Genomic DNA, 17,877 nt, shown 5'->3' with positions numbered 1-17,877 from the left:
TGGCGGTGGCCGGGGGAACCTGGGCCAGCTGCACCTCGCGTCGCTGCCTCCCTGAGCGCCCCAGCTCGGACACGAGGGGTGGGCAGCCCCAAGCGCGGCCCACGCCCCAGAGGGCGCACAGCCAGCCGGCTCCTCCTCCCCCGCCGTTCGCCTTGCCCGCCTCCTCCAAGGCAGAGGCGCGTGAGGTCCCTCACCTCCCTAATTGTAGCCGCCTCCTCTCCGGAAAATACGATTTCCCCGCTTTGGGGCTGAACCACAGTAGCTGAACCACGGTAGTGCTTTGAGAAGTGAAAAGATTTTACCCCACGACTCTGGCTGAATTGGGCACAAAGTTATTTTCTTTTTGCCTCCAAAGTGTTCTAGGGGCAGCAAAATCAGGTGCCTTCAGGGGCCAGAAAAATTACGCAAATGAGTCGTGAGCTTCCTACTGTAAGACAGTAGGAAGACATGAAAACAGACACAGACACGTAAAGAATTCATATTCGAGAAATCAAAACACCGTTTCTAATTCAAAAGTTAAGCATAGAGTTACCATATGACCCAGCAATTATATTCCTCAAACAAGTAATGGTCTTAGAAGTACTAGTCACAATAGTCAAAGAGCCAAAAGGTGGAAACGGCCCAAACTAACGATTGATGAGAGTGTAAGCAAACTATGGTAGATTCATTCAGTGGACTATTATTCAGCTATAAAAAAGAAATGAGGCCACGTGATGACTCATGTCTGAAATCTCCCAGCACTTTTGGAGACCAGGAGTTCAGGAACAGCCTGGGCAACTCGCAAAACCCCATCTCTATCTTAAAAAAAAAAAAAGAAAAAGAAAAAAAAAAAAAAGGCCCTATGTGATGTGGTGGTTCACCCCTGTAATCCTAGCATTTTGGGAGTCCAAGGCAGGCGGCTCACTTGAGGTCAGGAGTTTGAGACCAGGCTGGCCAACATGTTGAAATTCCGTCTCAACTGAAAACACCAAATATTAGCCAGGCATGGTGGAGCAAGCCTGTAATCCCAGCTACTCGGGAGGCTGAGGCAGGAGAATTGCTTAAATCCAGGAGGCAGAGTTGCAATGAATGGAGATTGCGCCACTACACTCCAGCCTGGTTGATGGAGTAAGACTCTGTCTCAAAAAAAAAAAAAAAAAAAAAAAAAAGGAAAGAAGAAAAGAAAAAGAGGAATGAAATACTGATATGCTGATGATACCTGTTACAACATGGATGAACCTCCAAAACGTTATGGCAAGTGAAAGAAACCAGACACAAAGCCCATATGTGTTAATGATGCCATTTATAATAAGTAAGTAAATCCATACAAACAGAAAGCAGATTAGAACCAGAGGCTGTGGGGAGAGAGAAAGGCAGAGTGATTGCCTAAGGAGCATAGGGTTTCCTTCTGGGATGAGGAAAATGTTTTGGAGCTTGATAGAGGTGGTGGTTGCACAACATTATGAATATACAAATGTCATTGAATTGTTTGCTTTAAAACGGCTAATTTTATGGTATGCACACCTCAATTAAAAAAAAACTTGTCACTTGTGGAACAAATTTGGCCCACGGCACAAATTTGCAACCCCTTGTGTTCTGTGGTGTCCTTACCCATTCTTTTTTTTGTTTGTTTTTTTGTTTTTGAGACAGAGTTTCTCTCTGTCACCAGGCTGGAGTGCAGTGGCGCAATCCTGGCTCACTGCAACCTCTGACTCCCTGGTTCAAGCGATTCTCCTGCCTCAGCCTCCCGAGTAGCTAGGATTACAGGCATACACCACCACTTCCAGCTAATTTTTGTATTTTTAGTAGAGCTAGGGTTTCACCATGTTGGCCAGGATGGTCTCGATCTCCTGACCTCGTGATCTGCCTGCCTCGGCCTCCCAAAGTGCTGGGATTACAGGCATGAGCCACAGTACCCGGCTCCAATTCTTGTTTGGACAACATAGAACCTCTAGGAAGAACTTCTGGCAGGGCACTTTGGTGGTTCACGCCCGTAATCCTAGTACACTGGGAGGACAAGGTGGGCAAATCACTTGAGGTCATGATTTCCCTGCCTCGGCCTCCCAGTGTGCTGGGATTACAGGCCTGAGCCACCATGCCTGACCAGAAGAATTTTTTCTTTTCTTTTCTTTTTTTGAGACGGAGCCTTGCTCTGTCACCCAGGTTGGAGTGCAGTGGCGTGATCTCCGCTCGCTGCAAGCTCTGCCTCCTGGATTCACGCCATTCTCCTGCCTTAGCCTCCCGAGTAGCTGGGGCTACAGGCGCCCACCACCACACTTGGCTAATTTTTTGTATTTTTAGTGGAGATGGGGTTTCACCGTGTTAGCCAGGATGATCTCGATCTCCTGACCTCGTGATCCTCCCCACTTGGCCTCCCAAAGTGCTAGGATTACAGGCGTGAGCCACTGCGCCCGGCAACTTTTTTTTTGAGATGGAGTTTCACCCTTGTTGCCCAGGCTGAAGTGCAATGGCATGATCTCAGCTCACCGCAACCTCCACCTCCCAGGTTCAAGCGATTCTTGCCTCAGCCTCCCGAGTAGCTGGGTGGCACAGGCATGTGCCACCACGCCCGGCTAATTTTGTATTTTTAGTAGAGACGGGGTTGGTCAGGCTGGTCTCGAACTCCCGACCTTAGGTGATCCACCTGCCTCTGCCTCCCAAAGTGCTGGGATCACAGGCGTGCGCCCAGCCAGAATTTCTAAAGAAGTGCCAGACTTCAGAGAACTTGTCTAAGAAAACTCATTAATAGCTGCTCTGGGTCTCAGTGCTTGGTAGGGTTACTCACTGGGACAGATGAAGTTTCAGAGCAAGAACCTAGCTGGCTGTTTGGGGGACCGGAGGAAAGCCTCACGGGAGCAATGGCTTTTGAGATGGTCCTGGAAGCATTTCCACCGAGGAGTGTCTCCAGCAGAGCATATAGCAGTGCTAGAGAAGGCAGGGCACGTTCAGCTCGCTACTGAGGTCCAAGCCCTGGGTGGGAAAGGTTCGTGGCGGGAAAGGACGAAGGTGGCACCCGAGAGCAGACCCAGAGAAGCCTCTTGAAGTGGGTGCTGGGAGCGTCCGAAGTGTTGAGAGAGAGGAGCTTGTGCACACAGCTGGACGTGGGGCCTGTGAGGTGGCACAGGCAGGCAGGGAGGTTGGGTCCCCTGGGTCTCTAGGGAAAGAAACGGGCCAAGGAGGGCCTGGAAGCTGCAAGCTGCCGAGAAGGTGTTCATTCTGTCAACTGAGTGGGAGAGACAGTGATAGAGATGTTTATGAGAGGGTTTGAACGAAGGTTCTTGTAAGAATCCACTTGCTAGAGGTGGCATGAGGAAGAGACAGAGGGGTCACAGATAAGTTCTGATGAAAACTCAGATTCTGAGTTGGGTGCAGTGGCTCACGCCTGTAATGCCAACACTTTGGGAGGCCGAGGCAAGAGGACTTCTTCAGCCCAGGAGTTCCCTGGGCGACATAGCAAGACCCCGTCTCTACAAAAAAATAAAAAATTAGCCAAGCCAGTGGTACCTGTAGTCCCAGCTACTCGAGAGGCTGAGGCAAAAGGATCCCTTGAGCCTAGTAATTCGAGGCTGCAGTGAGCTATGATCGAACGCTGCACTCCACCCTAGGTGACAGAATGAGACCCTGTCTAAAAAAAAAAAAAAAAGGCCGAGTGCGGTGGCTCACGCTTGTGATCCCAGCACTTTGGGAGGCCGAGGCAGGCGGATCACAAGGTCAGGAGATTGAGACCATCCTGGCTAACACGGTGAAACCCTATCTCCACTAAAAATACAAAAAATTAGCCAAGTGTGGTGGCGGGCGCCTGTAGTTCCAGCTACTCGGGAGGCTGAGGCAGGAGAATGGCATGAACCCGGGAGGCAGAGCTTGCAGTGAGTGGAGATCGCGCCACTGCACTCCAGCCTGGGTGACAGAGTGAGACTCCGCCTCAAAAAAAAAAAAAAAAAGCAGGGCACGGTGGCTCATACTTGTAATCCCAGCACTTTGGGAGGCCAAGGCAGGTGGATCACCTGAGATCAAGAGTTCGAGACCAGTCTAGCCAGCGTGGTGAAAACCCGTCTCTACTAAAAATACAAAAATTAGGCAGGTGTGATGGCACACGCCTATAGTCCCAGCTAGTCAGGAGGCTGAGGCAGGAGAATCACTTGAACCTCGGAGGTGGAGGTTGCAGTGAGCCAAGATTGCACCACTGCACTCCAGCAGCCTGGGTGACAGAGCGAGACTCCATCTCCAAAAAAATAAAAATATAAAAGAAGGTGCTCAACTGCTACACTGCACTCCTGTCCATGCGGGCTGCCTCTTGTTCTCACCCCATCCCCTTGACCTTGGCCTCCCATTGGCCTTGCTGAGGCCTTTGGGAGAAGAAAGTGGGCTGGGCAGAGGTGAGGAGGTAGAAGCCAACAGGAGGCCAGGCCTCTTTTTTTCCCTCCAGCCTTTCCCTGGACAGCATGGGAGAGGCCAAGCTGGACTCCTGCTGGGATGGGGGGAACTTGTATTCAGTGAACTTTGTTTACCGTCCTGGGCCTGCACAGCAGATGCCCCTGCAAGGGGCCACTTGCCCCCAGACATGACATTCCTGTAGAGTTGGCATGGGAGCCACACTGCTCAGATGCCAAGGGGTGGGGCACTTAGGGCACCAGGCCGGGGGAAGCGAAACCAACTTCCCTGGATGCACCCACTTCCTGAATTGGCTGACCTGGGACAATTTAATTTCTCTCTCTGAGCCTTAGTTTCTTCATCTCTAAAAGGGGAGGATTGAGTGAACCAGCACTTTGGGTTTGGTGCTCTAAAGCACCCTGCACAGTGCCCGGCAAGTGGCAGCATCTGTGAAGGTGAGTTGGTTCTCCCTTTTCCTTATGGGGAAGGTTTGTCAGAAGGACAGAATGCTTATCATGGGCCTGTCCTGAAGTGCTGGAAGGCTGAGTCCTGCCCGCACCGGCATGCACCTTCGCTGTTGTGGGTCTGTGGTCTGTCTTCCTGCATCCACGCTGTCTGTGAGTGGCCAGGACTGTCTCATCCTGCAGCCATCCTGGTGAGGAGGAGTTTCCTCATCTCTCTGGCCACCACCTCTGGCCTCATCACCTTTCTTCTTAACTGTTGCAACAACCTGCCTTGGCTTCCTGCTGCCCAGCCACCCCCTACTCTGCCCCCGAGGGCACCTTGTAGCCTGTGCATTCTGTCCCCACACTCCTCCGCTGGAGAGGCATAGTCCCAGCTTCAAGACTGGCTCTGCAACTCCTTTAGTCTTCGGGCCAAGCCACTGCTACTGCTTCCGTGCACCTCTGCTCTGGGGGCTGCCTCTGTGTCCTCATCCCTATGTGACTGGTTGTTGGGATAGTCCATTAAGAGCGCCCACTGTCCTCAAGGCCCCTCCTTCTACCCTCAAGGCAAAATTAATCACCCCATCCTCTTGCTGCTCTGGGCTTTTTCTGTTTCTTTGCTGTGATGGCGCTTGTCACAGTGCATCATCCTCTGTCACCCTCAAGAGACAGTGAGCCCTGAGTGTGGGGGACCGGTGGCCAGCACATGTCCAGACCCCCCCAGTTCCTCTTCCAGTGCCTGACAGTTGTTGGCCATGCCCAGCTCCAAGCCACCATTTGCAAAAAGACAATTCAGGACTGTTTTCTAACAAGGAGGAGGAGCTGAAGCAAGGCAGCCCTGGCTCTGAATCCCAGTCCTGTCCGTGACTTCCTGGTGACCTTCCCGAGCCTTGGATTCTTCATTTGTAAAGCAGGCAGCATCCCCTAGGCATGTCCAGGGACCTGACAGCTGTATGTCCCCTGGCCGCCCTTCACTCCTTGCCCTCCCTTGTCCTCTCTCCGCTGGAGCTGGGCCAGGCCCCAGCCTGAAGGAGGAGAGCTGGGTCTTCCTGGAGAGGCACCAGCTAAGGGTTTCAGACCTTGCAAAGTGCAGGCTAACAGATAACTCCTGGTGCCGGCCCTAGCTCTGCCAGTCCTCCAAGACTGGTCTTTTAAAAATTTTTATTTATTTTTAAAATTGCTTTTTAGGCTGGGTGTGGTGGATCATGCCTATAATCCCAGCACTTCGGGAGGTCGAGGCAGGTAAATCACTTGAGGTCAGGGGTTCGAGACCAGCCTGGCCAACATGGCGAAACCCCATCTCTAACTAAAAATACAAAATTGGCCGGGCGCGGTGGCTCAAGCCTGTAATCCCAGCACTTTGGGAGGCCGAGACGGGTGGATCACGAGGTCAGGAGATCGAGACCACCCTGGCTAACACGGTGAAACCCCGTCTCTACTAAAAAATACAAAAAACTAGCCGGGCGAGGTGGTGGGCGCCTGTAGTCCCAGCTACTTGGGAGGCTGAGACAGGAGAATGGCGGGAACCTGGGAGGCGGAGCTTGCAGTGAGCTGAGATCCGGCCACAGCACTCCAGCCTGGGCAACAGAGCGAGACTCCGTCTCAAAAAAAAAAAAACAAAAAAAAAAAACAAAATTAACCAGGTGTGGTGGCGCACGCCTATAATCCCAGCTACTCAGGAGGCTGAGGCAGGAGAATGGCTTGAGCCTGGGAGGTGGAAGTTGCAGTGAGCCGAGATCGCACCATTGCACTCCAGCCTGGGTGACAAGAGCAAAACACCACCTCAAAAAAAAAAAAAAATTTTTTTTTTGTAAAATAGAGGCAAGGTCTATGTTGCCCAAACTGGTCTCAAACTCCCGGGCTCAAGCAATCCTCCTGCCTCAGCTTTCAAAAGTGCTGGGATTACAGCTGTGAGTTGCCACATCCAGGCCAAGATTGTTCTAAAGCTGGGTCACAGAGGGGTATTGTGGCTGTGGGGTGGAGCCAGTGGGGCTGTGCACCCACCCAGCCTCCCTAGCCCTCCCCACTCTTGCACCTGGGGTCAAAGTGGACTCCTGGACCTGAGTCAGGAGTCAGGGGATATACAGAGCTGGGGAGGAGCCTTCCTTCACTCCTCCTGCTTCCTCTTCCATGGGTCCCCCCACCCCCGGGGTGACTGGGGCAGCCCCAGGCAGGAGGTTGGGGTGGAAGTTGAGAGCTGCCATGACTTGCTCAGGTGCCTGCTCCAGGGCAGAGCTCAGACCTTCAGGAGCCCGTGAGGACTCACGCCCCGGAAGTCCAGGCAGTCCAACTGACCCACTCGTGCGCCACTGGGATTACAGGTGTGAGATTACCTGACTCAACCTCCCTAAGTGCTGGGATTACAGGCCACCGGAAACCTGGACCAGCCCCACAGCTAAGTCCAGGTGGAGCTACCACCCCAGATGGTAACAGGGTACTTTGCTCAGGAACTCCTGGGCTGCATTCCCTCAGTTGCAGTGATTTATGGCAAGGGGTTGGGGGTGGAAGAAGTCTGGAGGAGTCATTGTGAAACTACAACAGCAATACGAAGAGAGCTCTGGGGATGGGTGGCACACTGGTATGAATGTGCTTCACACCACTGAACTGTACACTCTAAGATGGTTAAGAGGCCAGGTGTGGTGGCTCATGCCTGAAATCTCCCAGCACTTTGGGAGACTGAGGTGTATGGATCACATGAGGCCAGGAGTTCACGAGTAGCCTGGCCAACATGACAAAACCCCGTCTCTACTAAACATACAATGATTATCCAGGCGCAGTGGTGCACACTTGTATCCCAGCTACTCAGGAGGCTGAGGCATGAGAATCCCTTGAACCTAGGAGGCAGAGTTTGCAGGGAGCTGAGGGAGGGCTACTGTATCTCAGCCTGGGTGACACTGCAAGACTCTGTCTCAAAAAAAAAAAAAAAAAAAGATAGCTAAGATGGCAGGTTTATTTGCATTTTACCATGATTCAAAATGTTTTAGGCCAGGTGTGGTGGTGCACACCTGTAGTCCCAGCTACCCAGGAAACTGAGCCAGGAGGATTGCTTGAGGCCAGGAGTTAGAGGCTTGTGATTGGGCCACTGCACTCCTCTAAAAAAAAAAAAAATGGAGACAGAAAAAAGAAAAAAAAATAAATCTGTATAATACAGAGACTCGGACTGTCATAGTTCAGAGTTGTCCAAAAGGTGCTGGTCGTGGGCCACCGTTTTTTTTTTTAACTAATACTTTACCTAGATTATTTTTAAAGCTTAATTACAACAGCTTTCAAATATACACAAAGGTAAAGGGAGGGAATTTTTTAAAACTCCCAAGGACCCACTGCCTGCCTTTAAAAGTTACCCAGCAGAGGCTGATTTTATTTACTTCCACACAAACCCTCCCACACTCCAGGGTTCTTTTAAAGCAAATTCCATGCAGTATGACATTTCATCTATAGATGCCTCACTGCAGACAATTCAACTGTAATAATTATGCTTGTATTTTCATTTTTTAAATTTTAATTTTAATTATTATTTTTTGAGACAATCTCCTTCTGTTGCCAGGCTGGAGTGCAATGGCGCGATCTTGGCTCACTGCAACCTCTGCCTCCTGGGTGCAAACGATTCTCCTGCCTCAGCCTCCCGAGTAGCTGGGACTACAGGCGCCCGCCACCACACCCAGCTAATTTTTGTATTTTTAGTAGAGACGGGGTTTCACCATGTTGGCCAGGATGGTCTTGATCTCCTGACCTTGTGATCCGCCCTTCTCGGCATCCCAAAGTGCTGGGATTACAGGCGTGAGCCTCCACACCCGGCCTGTATTTTTATTTTTTACTTTTTTTTCTTTTACTTTTTTTTTTGTTTAACTTTTAACCTCTGTTGGACTTTATATTTTATTATTATTATTTTATTTTTTATTTTTTGAGACAGAGTCTCACTCTGTTGCTCAGGCTGGAGTGCAGTGGTGCGATCTCAGCTCACTGCAACCTCCGCCTCCCGGGCTCAAGCAACTCTCCTGTCTCAGCCTCCTGAGTAGCTGGGACTATAGGCACAGGCCACCATGCCCAGCTAATTTTTGTATTTTTAGTCAGGCTGGTCTCGAACTCCTGACCTCAGGTGATCCACCTGCCTCAGCCTCCCAAAGTGCTAGGATTACAGGCATGAGCCACCACCCCCAGCCTATTTATTTATTTTAGAGACAGGGTCTTCCTCTGTTGCCCAGGTTGAAGTGCAGTGGTGTAGTCATAGCTCACTGCAGGCTCAAACTCCTGGGCTTAAGAGATCCTCCTGCCATGGCCTCCCGAAGTGCTGGGATTACAGGCATGGGTCCTGTGCCTGGTCTAAATCGTAATAATTTTACAGTTTGCCTCAAACAAGGACTGACGTCTGGGCAAGGTCTGCCGGGGGCCTCCCACATGCAGGCAGTCTCTGTGCTGTGCCCTCCACCAGCACTGAGGGCCCACTGCCCACAGGCACCCCTCTCCTTTCCCCTCCGGGGAAGGCCAGGAGAAGTGACTTTTAAGTTACCTGAAGGACTTCTATCTGTCTGGAAAGGGTGTGAAGCTGAAGCTGATGGCCTCAGTGCCCGAAGGGGAACGCTTCCCATTGGCCTGTGGAAGCCACAGGCCTGACAGTGGGTCCTGGTCTTGGGGGTCTCAGCCACCTGCCCACCCATTCCCCCCTCACTTAGGCATCCACCTAGCAGGCTGCTCACACCCCCTTCCATCTGTCTGTGCTCAGCCAATCAGGCAAGCCAGGGTTACAGCCCTCCCTGCCCTGGGCCCTGGCTCCATGAAGCACCATGGGCCTTGGAAGACCGCCCCAAATCATCCCATGTCCCCAGTATCTTCTGCCAAGGCAGGAGTTTCCCTGGGACCCTGACTGGTCCACTTCCTTGGCACAGTTTGTAGCTGTGCCTGATACAGCCCACCTACCTGGCTTCTGTCCCAAACCCGCAGCCAGGCCATGTGACAGCCGCTGCCTGTGCCCAAACATTCATCCAGCCCCACCCAGGAGAGCCAGACACTCACACAATCTCACCCACACATCCTTACCCACCTGGCCTTGCCACTCCCCCACCCCACCCTCCCTCTAAACCTACTGGGGCAGCAGCTTCCCTACCTTCCGCTTGCTCCACCTCCTCCTAGAGCTGGGTCACACAGTTTCCCACGCCCTTGGCAGGTTGGTCATGGCCCTGGCAGGTCTGAGGACAGGATGGGCACAGGACTGGGTGCAGCATAGAAAGGTCAGGGAGTGCAGCCTCCTACTCTGTGCCAGCTGCCAGGCCCTGGAGCTTACTAGGCTGATGGGGACAAAGAATGCACCAGAGGGGACAGTGACCAGCCTGGGCAACAGAGCAAGACCCTGTCTCAAAAAGGAAAAAAAAAAAAATTAGGAGGAAGGGGATTGGGCAGAGGGCACCAGCAGAGGAGCTCTGGATCTAAGTGCCTGACAGAGGAGTCCCCGTTAGACAGAAAAGGCCCTGATACCACTTGCTCAGTCACTGGCCATCAGGGAAGAGGATGACCTCAATCTGAGAGCTGAGGGGACCCCGAAGGTGCTGAAGGCTGGGCAGTGATGAGTCCTTCTGAAGGGGCATTGCGCCTTCCCCACTCAGTCATGCTGGGCCAGGCCGGGTAGCGGGCGCCCTGGGCTGCAGACATTAAGCCTTTAGAATGGAAGCTGGTTGACGGCAGGACTGCGGCCAGCTAGACTCTGTCACCCCAGTCTGTCACAGGCCAGGACCCACAAGGCCCTCGGCATGCTGAAATGAATGTGTGCAGGAGTGAGGGAATGAACTTCCTCAAAAGAATCCTGGCGTGGGGCAGGGTGCGGTGGCTCATGCCTGTAATCACAGCACCGCGGGAGGCCAAGGCGGGTGGATCGTGAGGTCAGGAGTTTGAGTCCAGCCTGACCAACATGGTGAAATGCCATCTCTACTAAAAATACAAAAATTAGCCAGGTGTGGTGGTGTGCTCCTGTAATCCCAGCTACTTGGGAGGCTGAGGCAGGAGAATGGCTTGGACCTGGGAGGCGGAGGTTGTGGTGAGCCAGGATTGCACCACGGCACTCTCGGCTGGATGACAGAGTAAGACTCCTTCTCAAAAAAAACAAAAAACAAAAAACAAAACAACCACCAAGAATCCTGGCATGGTGAGATTCTGGAACTTGGCCTCAGGGACCTGCATTCACATTCAGCCCTAGCCCTTCTCAGCTATGTGACCTTTGACCTGCCCTAGGCCTTAGTTTCCCTGTTGGTGAAATGAGAGTGATGATGCCTGTCATGATATTTCATTTTCTTTTCTTTTCTTTTTTTTTTTGAGACAGGGTCTCCCTCTGTCACCCAGGCTGGAGTGCAGTGGCACAATCGTGGCTCACTGAAACCCCTGCCTCCTGAGTTCAAGTGATTCTTGTGCCTCAGCCTCCCAAGTAGCTGAGACTACAGGCATGCGCCACCACGCCCGGCTAATTTTTTTGTAGTTTTAGTAAAGACAGGGTTTCGTCATGTTGGCCAGGCTGGTCTCAAACTCCTGACCTCAAGTCATCCACCGTCTTGGCCTTCCAAAATGCTGGGATTACAGGCATGCGCCACCGTGTCCGGCTGCCATGATACCTCAATGTAGTGATGTAGAATCGTGTGTCTGCCATGACCTTCCTTAGGTGGAGCAGAAAGTGTCACCCCCATGTAAGAGAAGGAACTGGAAGAAAATATGGCGGGATTTGCCTCTGGGTGATTTTTTTTTTTTTTTTTTTTTGAGATGGAGTTTCGCTCTTATTGCCCAGGCTGGAGTTCAGTGGCATGATCTCAGCTCACCGCAATCTCTGCCTCCCAGGTTCAAGCGATTCTCCTGCCTCAGCTTTCCTGAGTAGCTGGGATTACAGGCATGAGCCACTATACCCAGCTAATTTTGTATTTTTCATAGAGACGGGGTTTCTCCATGTTGGTCAGGTTGGTCTCGAACTCCTGACCTCAGGTGATCTGCCTGCCTCAGCCTCCCAAAGTGCTGGGATTACAGGTGTGAGCCACCATGCCCAGCCTATTTATTTAGGCTTTTCTTTTTCTTTCTTTTTTTTTTTTCTCAGGCTTAATTCACTTTATTTTTCTCATATAAAAACCCTGTGTTGTAGCCACAGCTGGAGCCTGGGTCCGCTGCACGGAGACTCTGGTGTGGGTCTTGACAAGGTGGTCAGTGAATTCCTGATAGGGAGACTTGGTAAATATAGTCTCCTTCCAGAGGTCAGGGGTCAGGTAGCTGTAGGTCTTAGAGATGGCATCAAAGGTGGCCTTGGCGAAGTTGCCCAGGGTGGCAGTGCAGCCCCGGGCTGAGGTGTAGCAGTCATCAATACCAGCCATCATGAGCAGCTTCTTGGGCACAGGCGCTGAGACGATGCCAGTGCCCCTGGGTGCAGGGATGAGGTGCACCACCAGCACAGAGCTGCAGCGGCCTGTCACCTTGCAAGGGACAGTGTGGGGCTTGCCGATCTTGTTCCCCCAGTAGCCTCTGGACACAGGGACAATGGAGAGTTTGGCCACGATGATGGCCCCACGGATGGCGCTGGCCACCTCCTTGGAACACTTAACACTCAGGCCAACGTGGCCATTGTAGTCCCCGATAGGAACAAAGGCCTTGAACCTGGTGTGCTGGCCAGCACGGGTCTGCTTCTGCACCGGCATAATCTTCAAAACCTCGTCTTTGAGAGAGGCCCCCAAGAAAAAGTCAATGATCTTAGATTCCTTAATGGGCAGGGAGAAGAGGTAGATCTCCTCCAGGGATTTGATCTTCATGTCGTTGATCAAGTGGCCCAGCTTGGTGACGGGCATCCACTCCTTATCCTCGGCCTTGCCTCCGCGAGCTCCGTGGCCCCGGCCCCGGCCCCGTCCACGGCCGCGACCTCGGCCCCGGATGCCACTGCCCAAACCTCCGCGGAAGCCACCGCGGTTCCCCATCCCAGGGCCACCAGGACCTCCGGGCCCCCCTCCCCCCGCCTGCTGCACCGGCGTCATCCGCCATTTGCTGTTTTCTTGGAGCTTTTTTTTTTTTTTTTGGAGAGTCAATCTCGCTCTGTTGTCCGGACTGGAGTGCAGTGTTGCAATCTCCGCTCACTGCAAGCTCTGCCTCCTGGGTTCATGCCATTCTCCTGCCTCAGCCTCCCTGGTAGCTGGGACTACAGGCGCCCGCCACCACACCCAGCTAATTTTTTGCATTTTTTGTATTTTTAGTAGAGATGAGGTTTCATGTGTTAGCCAGGATGGTCTCGATCTCCTGACCTCATGATCTGCCTGCCTCGGCCTCCCAAAGTGCTGAGATTACAGGCGTGAGCCACCGCGCCCAGCCTGTTTTAAGTTTTATTTTGAAATAGTTTTAAGATACAGAGAAAAGTTGCAAAAAATAGTATAGAATTCCTTCTGTAAACCAAAATGTGTGAGACAGGCCTCAATCAAGATAGAATTTTATTTTGCCAATGTTAAGGGCATGCCCAGGAGAAAGGTCTGTGCCTCCCTCCGAAGATGATTTTGAGGGCTTCCCTATGAAAGGGGAAAAGTGGGCTGGGGGGAAAGAGGGAGGGTGTCGTGGGAATCCAGATGTTGCAAGAGGAGCAGGCAGGGTAATAGCCTTAGTTTGAATTTTTTTTTTTTTTTTTTTGGAGACAGGGTCTCACGTCTGTCACCCAGGCTGCAGTGCAGTGACACAATCAAAGCTCACCACAGCCTCAACTTCGGAGCTCAGGTGATCCTCCCACCTCAGCCTCCCTGTAGCTGGGAGTACAGGCACATGCCACCATGCCTGGCTAATTTTCGTATTTTTTGTGGAGACGAGATCTCTACAAAACTCTACAAATCTCCATGTTGCCAGTCTCTTCTCAAACTCTTGGGTCCAAGTCATCCACCTGCCCCAGCCTCCCGAGTGCTGGGATTACAGGCTTGAGCCGCCGCGCCCAGCCAGCCTTAGTTTCCTTTCACACCTTATATGTTTCACTCAGCCTCGCCCAGTGTTAACATCTTATGTAATCATAGCACAAAGATCAAAATGAGGAAATTAACATCAGTACAATACTATAAACTCCAGTCTTTATGGTTTTTTCAGAGACAGGGTCTCCCTCTCTCCAGGCTAGAGTGCAGTGACCTGATCATGGCTCACTGTGGCCTCGACCTCCCAGGCCAAATTGATCCTACTACCTCAGCCTCTAGAGTAGCTGGAACTACAAGTAAGTGCCACCTCACCCAGCTAATGAAAAAAAATAGTTTTTGGCCTGGCACGGTGGCTCACGCCTGTAATCCCAGCACTCTGGGAGGCCGAGGTGGGCGGATCACGAGGTCAGGAGATCAAGACCATCTTGGCTAACATGGTGAAACCACATCTCTACTAAAAACACACAGGCACACACACATACAAATTAGCCGAGAGTGGTGGCGGGCACCTGTAGCCCCAAATACTCAGGAGGCTGAGGCGGGAGAATGGCATGAACCCAGGAGGCGGAGCTCGCAGTGAGCCTAGATTGCACCACTGCACTGCACTGCACACATACAAAAAAATTTTTTTTTTTTTGAGACCAGTCTCACTCTGTCACCCAGGCTGGAGTGCAGTGGCGTGATCTTGGCTCACTACAAGCTTCCACCTCCGGAGTTCACGCCGTCTCCTGCCTCAGCCTCCTGAGCTGCTTTAGACTACAGGCACCACCATGCTGTAATTTTTTTGTATTTTTAGTAGAGATGGTGTTTCATGTTGCCTTCTCATTCCCCTGACCTCATGATCCACCTGCCTCGGCCTCCCAAAGTACTGGGATTACAGGTGTGAGCCACCTCGCCTGGCCAAAAAAAATCTTTTTTTTTTTTTTTTTGGCTGGGCACTGTGGCTCTCGCCTGTAATCCCAACACTTTGGGAGACTGAGGCAGGAGGATCGCTTGAGCCCAGGGATTTGAGACCAGCCTGAGCAACATGGTGAAACCCTTCCTCTGCAAAAACTACAAAAATTAGCTGGGCATGGTGGCCACACCTGTAGTCCCAGCTACTTGAGAAGCTGAGATGGGAGGATGGCTTGAGCCCAGGAGGTCGAGGCTGCAGTGAGCTGAGATTGTGTCAGCTGCACTCCAGCTTGGGTAACAGAGGTGAGACCCTATCTCAAACAAAAAACATTTTATTTTTTTTTTTGAGACAGAGTCTCGCTCTATCACCCAGGGTGGAGTGCAGTGGTGTGATCTTGGCTCACTACAACCTCTGCCTCACGGGTTCAAGTGATTCTTGAGCTGGAACTACAGGTACCCGCTGCCATGTCCGGCTAATTTTTGTACTTTTAGAAGAGACAGAGTTTTGCCATGCTGGCCAGTCTGGTCTTGAACTCCTGACCTCAGGTGATCCACCCACCTTGGCCTCTCAAAGTGCTGGGATTACAGGCGTGAGCCACCACACCCAGCCGAAAAAAAAAATTTTTAATTTATTTAGAAACAGGGTCACACCATGTTACCCAGGTGGTCTAGAACTCCTGGCCACAAGCTATCTTCCCATCTCAGCCTTCTGAGTAGCTGGCACTACAGGCACTAGCGACCAGGCCCAGCTAAGCTTTACAGGGATTTAACCAGTTTTTTCATTAATGTCCGTTTTCTGGTCCAGGATCCAACCTGGCATTGCTTTTAGCTGTCATGGCTCCTTAGTGTCCTCCAGTCCCTGAGGGTTCCTCAGCCTTGCCTCGTCTTTTGAGACTCACTTTTTGAGGAGTGCTGGTCAGAGGCTTTTAGAGTATCCCTCAGCTCATGCTGGAGGAGGCTGTGTGGTATGGGGAAGGGTGACACCAAAGTGTACCCGCAGTGCATATCCAGACTAAACGTTATCAATAGATGGTGGAACTTACTGGTGATATCCACCTTCATCCCTTCATTGGATGGTGTCTGCCAGGTTTCTCCACTATAAAATTGCTATTTTCCACTTTGGGAGGCCAAGATGGGCAGATCACCTGAGGTCAGGAGTTCAAGACCAGCCTGGCTAACATGGTGAAACCCCATCTTTACAAAAATATAAAAATTAACCAGGCATGATGGCAGGTGCCTGTAATCCCAGCTACTTGGGAGGCTGAGGCAGGAGAATCACTTGAACCCAGGAGGTGGAGGTTGCAGTGAGCCGAGATCACACCACTGCACTCCAACCTGGGTGACAGAGCAAGACTCCGTCTCGAAAATAAAATAATTAGAAAATAAAAATAAAATTGCTATTTTCCCCTTTTAACTAATATATATCTTGGCGGAGGAGGGAGGGTGCTTTGAGAGTATGCAGCTATCTTTCTCTGACTCTCCTGCGTTAGTTGGTGGATCTTGCCTGCAGCAGTTTTACTCCACCTTTGTGATGGTGATTTTTCTATTTGTCTTAGTCCTTCTACATTTAATAATTAGAATTCTTTTGTGTGAAAGGGCTGTCCCTCTCCCCTCATTTACTTATTTGTTCAGTCACTTGCTTATATCAGTGTGGACTCATGGGTGTTTATTTTATTCTATGGGTTGTTGTGGGAAGTCAGGGACCCTGAACGGAGGGACTGGCTGAAGCCGTGGCAGAACATAAATTGTGAAGATTTCATGGACATTTATCCCTTCCCCAATGAATACTTTTGTGATTTCCTATGCCTGTCTTTAATCTCTTAATCCCGTCATCTTCATAAGCTGAGGGTGAATGTTGCCTCAGGACCCTGTGATGATTGCGTTAACTGCACAAATTGTTTGTAGAGCATGTGTGTTTGAACAATATGAAATATGGCACCTTAAGAACAGGATAACAGCGATTTTCAGGGAACAAGGGAGATAACCTTAAAGTCTGGCTGCCTGTGGGCCGGGCAGGACAGAGCCATATTTCTCTTATTACCAAAAACAGGTAACATAAATATCGCTGAATTCTTCCCCAGTAAGGAATATTAATAATTAACAGCCCTGGGAAAAGAATGCATTCCCAGAGGAGGCCTCTGGAATGGCTGCTCTGGGGGTGTCTGCCTTATGCAGATGTAGATAGGGATGAAACATGCCCTAGTCTCCTGCAGCACCCCCAGGCTTGCTAGGATTAGGAAATTCCAGCCTGGAGAATTCCAGTCAGACCAGTTCTCTGCTCTTGAACCCTGTTAAGGTGTTTATCAATGACAATGCGTGCACAGTGGGACATGGAAGTTCATTAGTGATTCTAGTTTTGCCCTAACCTTGTGATCTCGCCCTGACCTTCTGCCTTGTGATCTCTTGTCGCCCTCGAAGCATGTGATCTCTCTGACCCACACCCTATTGGTGCACTTCCTCCCCTTTGAAAATCGCTAATAAAAACTTGCCAGTTTTATAGCTCAGGAGCCATCACGGAACCTGCCAACATGTGATGTCTCTCCCCGACACCCAGCTTTAAAATCTCTCTCTTTTGTACTCTTTCCCTTTATTTCTTAGACCAGCCGACACTTAGTGAAATAGAAAAGGACCCACGTGAATATCGGGGGTGGGTCTCCCTGATAATGGGTCATAATCCAGTACTAACATTACTTTTAAATTTACTGTTTTTTTTTTTTTTTGAGATGGAGTTTTGCCCTTGTTGCCCAGCCAGGCTGGAGTGCAATGGTGCGATCTTGGCTCACTGCAACCTCTGCCTCCCGGGTTCAAGAGATTCTCTCACCTCAGCCTGCTAAGTAGCTGGGTTCTCCCAGCTGAGCCTCTCAAATAGCTGGGACTACAGGTGTGCACCACCACACCTAGCTAATTTTTGTATTTTTGGTAGAGACAGGGTTTCACCATGTTGGCCAGGCTGGTCTCAAACTCCTGACCTCAAGTGATCCACCTGCCTTGACATCCCAAAGTGGAGGGATTACAGGCATGAGCCACTGCACCTGGCCTGTTTTTGTTTTTTGAGACAGGGTTTCTCTGTGTCACCCAGCCTGGAGTGCAGTGGCACATTCTCAGCTCACTGAAACCTTGATCTCTTGGCCTCAAGCAATCCTCCTGTTTTCAGCGCCCCCAGTAGCTAGGACTATAGGTGCATGCCACCAGGCCCTGCGAATTTTTGTGTACTTTTGTAGAGACAGGGTTTCACCATGTTGCCCAGGCTAGTCTCAAAGGATCCACCCACCTCGGGCTCCCAATGTGTCGGGATTATA

At 51.1% G+C, this 17,877-nt stretch overlaps 1 pseudogene across 1 annotated transcript; it reads right to left on the bottom strand.

The window, feature by feature from the left end:
- Window positions 1-11,855: 11,855 nt before the first annotated feature.
- On the bottom strand, window positions 11,856-12,785 carry LOC101004795 (annotated as a pseudogene). Its single transcript, XR_648810.2, has one exon. The product of XR_648810.2 is annotated as a 40S ribosomal protein S2 pseudogene (transcript).
- Window positions 12,786-17,877: the final 5,092 nt, after the last annotated feature.

The sequence above is a fragment of the Papio anubis genome, chromosome 5 (genome assembly GCF_008728515.1).
Source record: "Papio anubis isolate 15944 chromosome 5, Panubis1.0, whole genome shotgun sequence".
Lineage (NCBI taxonomy): Eukaryota > Metazoa > Chordata > Mammalia > Primates > Cercopithecidae > Papio > Papio anubis.
Note: the sequence above shows the minus strand (reverse complement) of the source record. Positions and strands in the feature narration are given on the sequence as shown.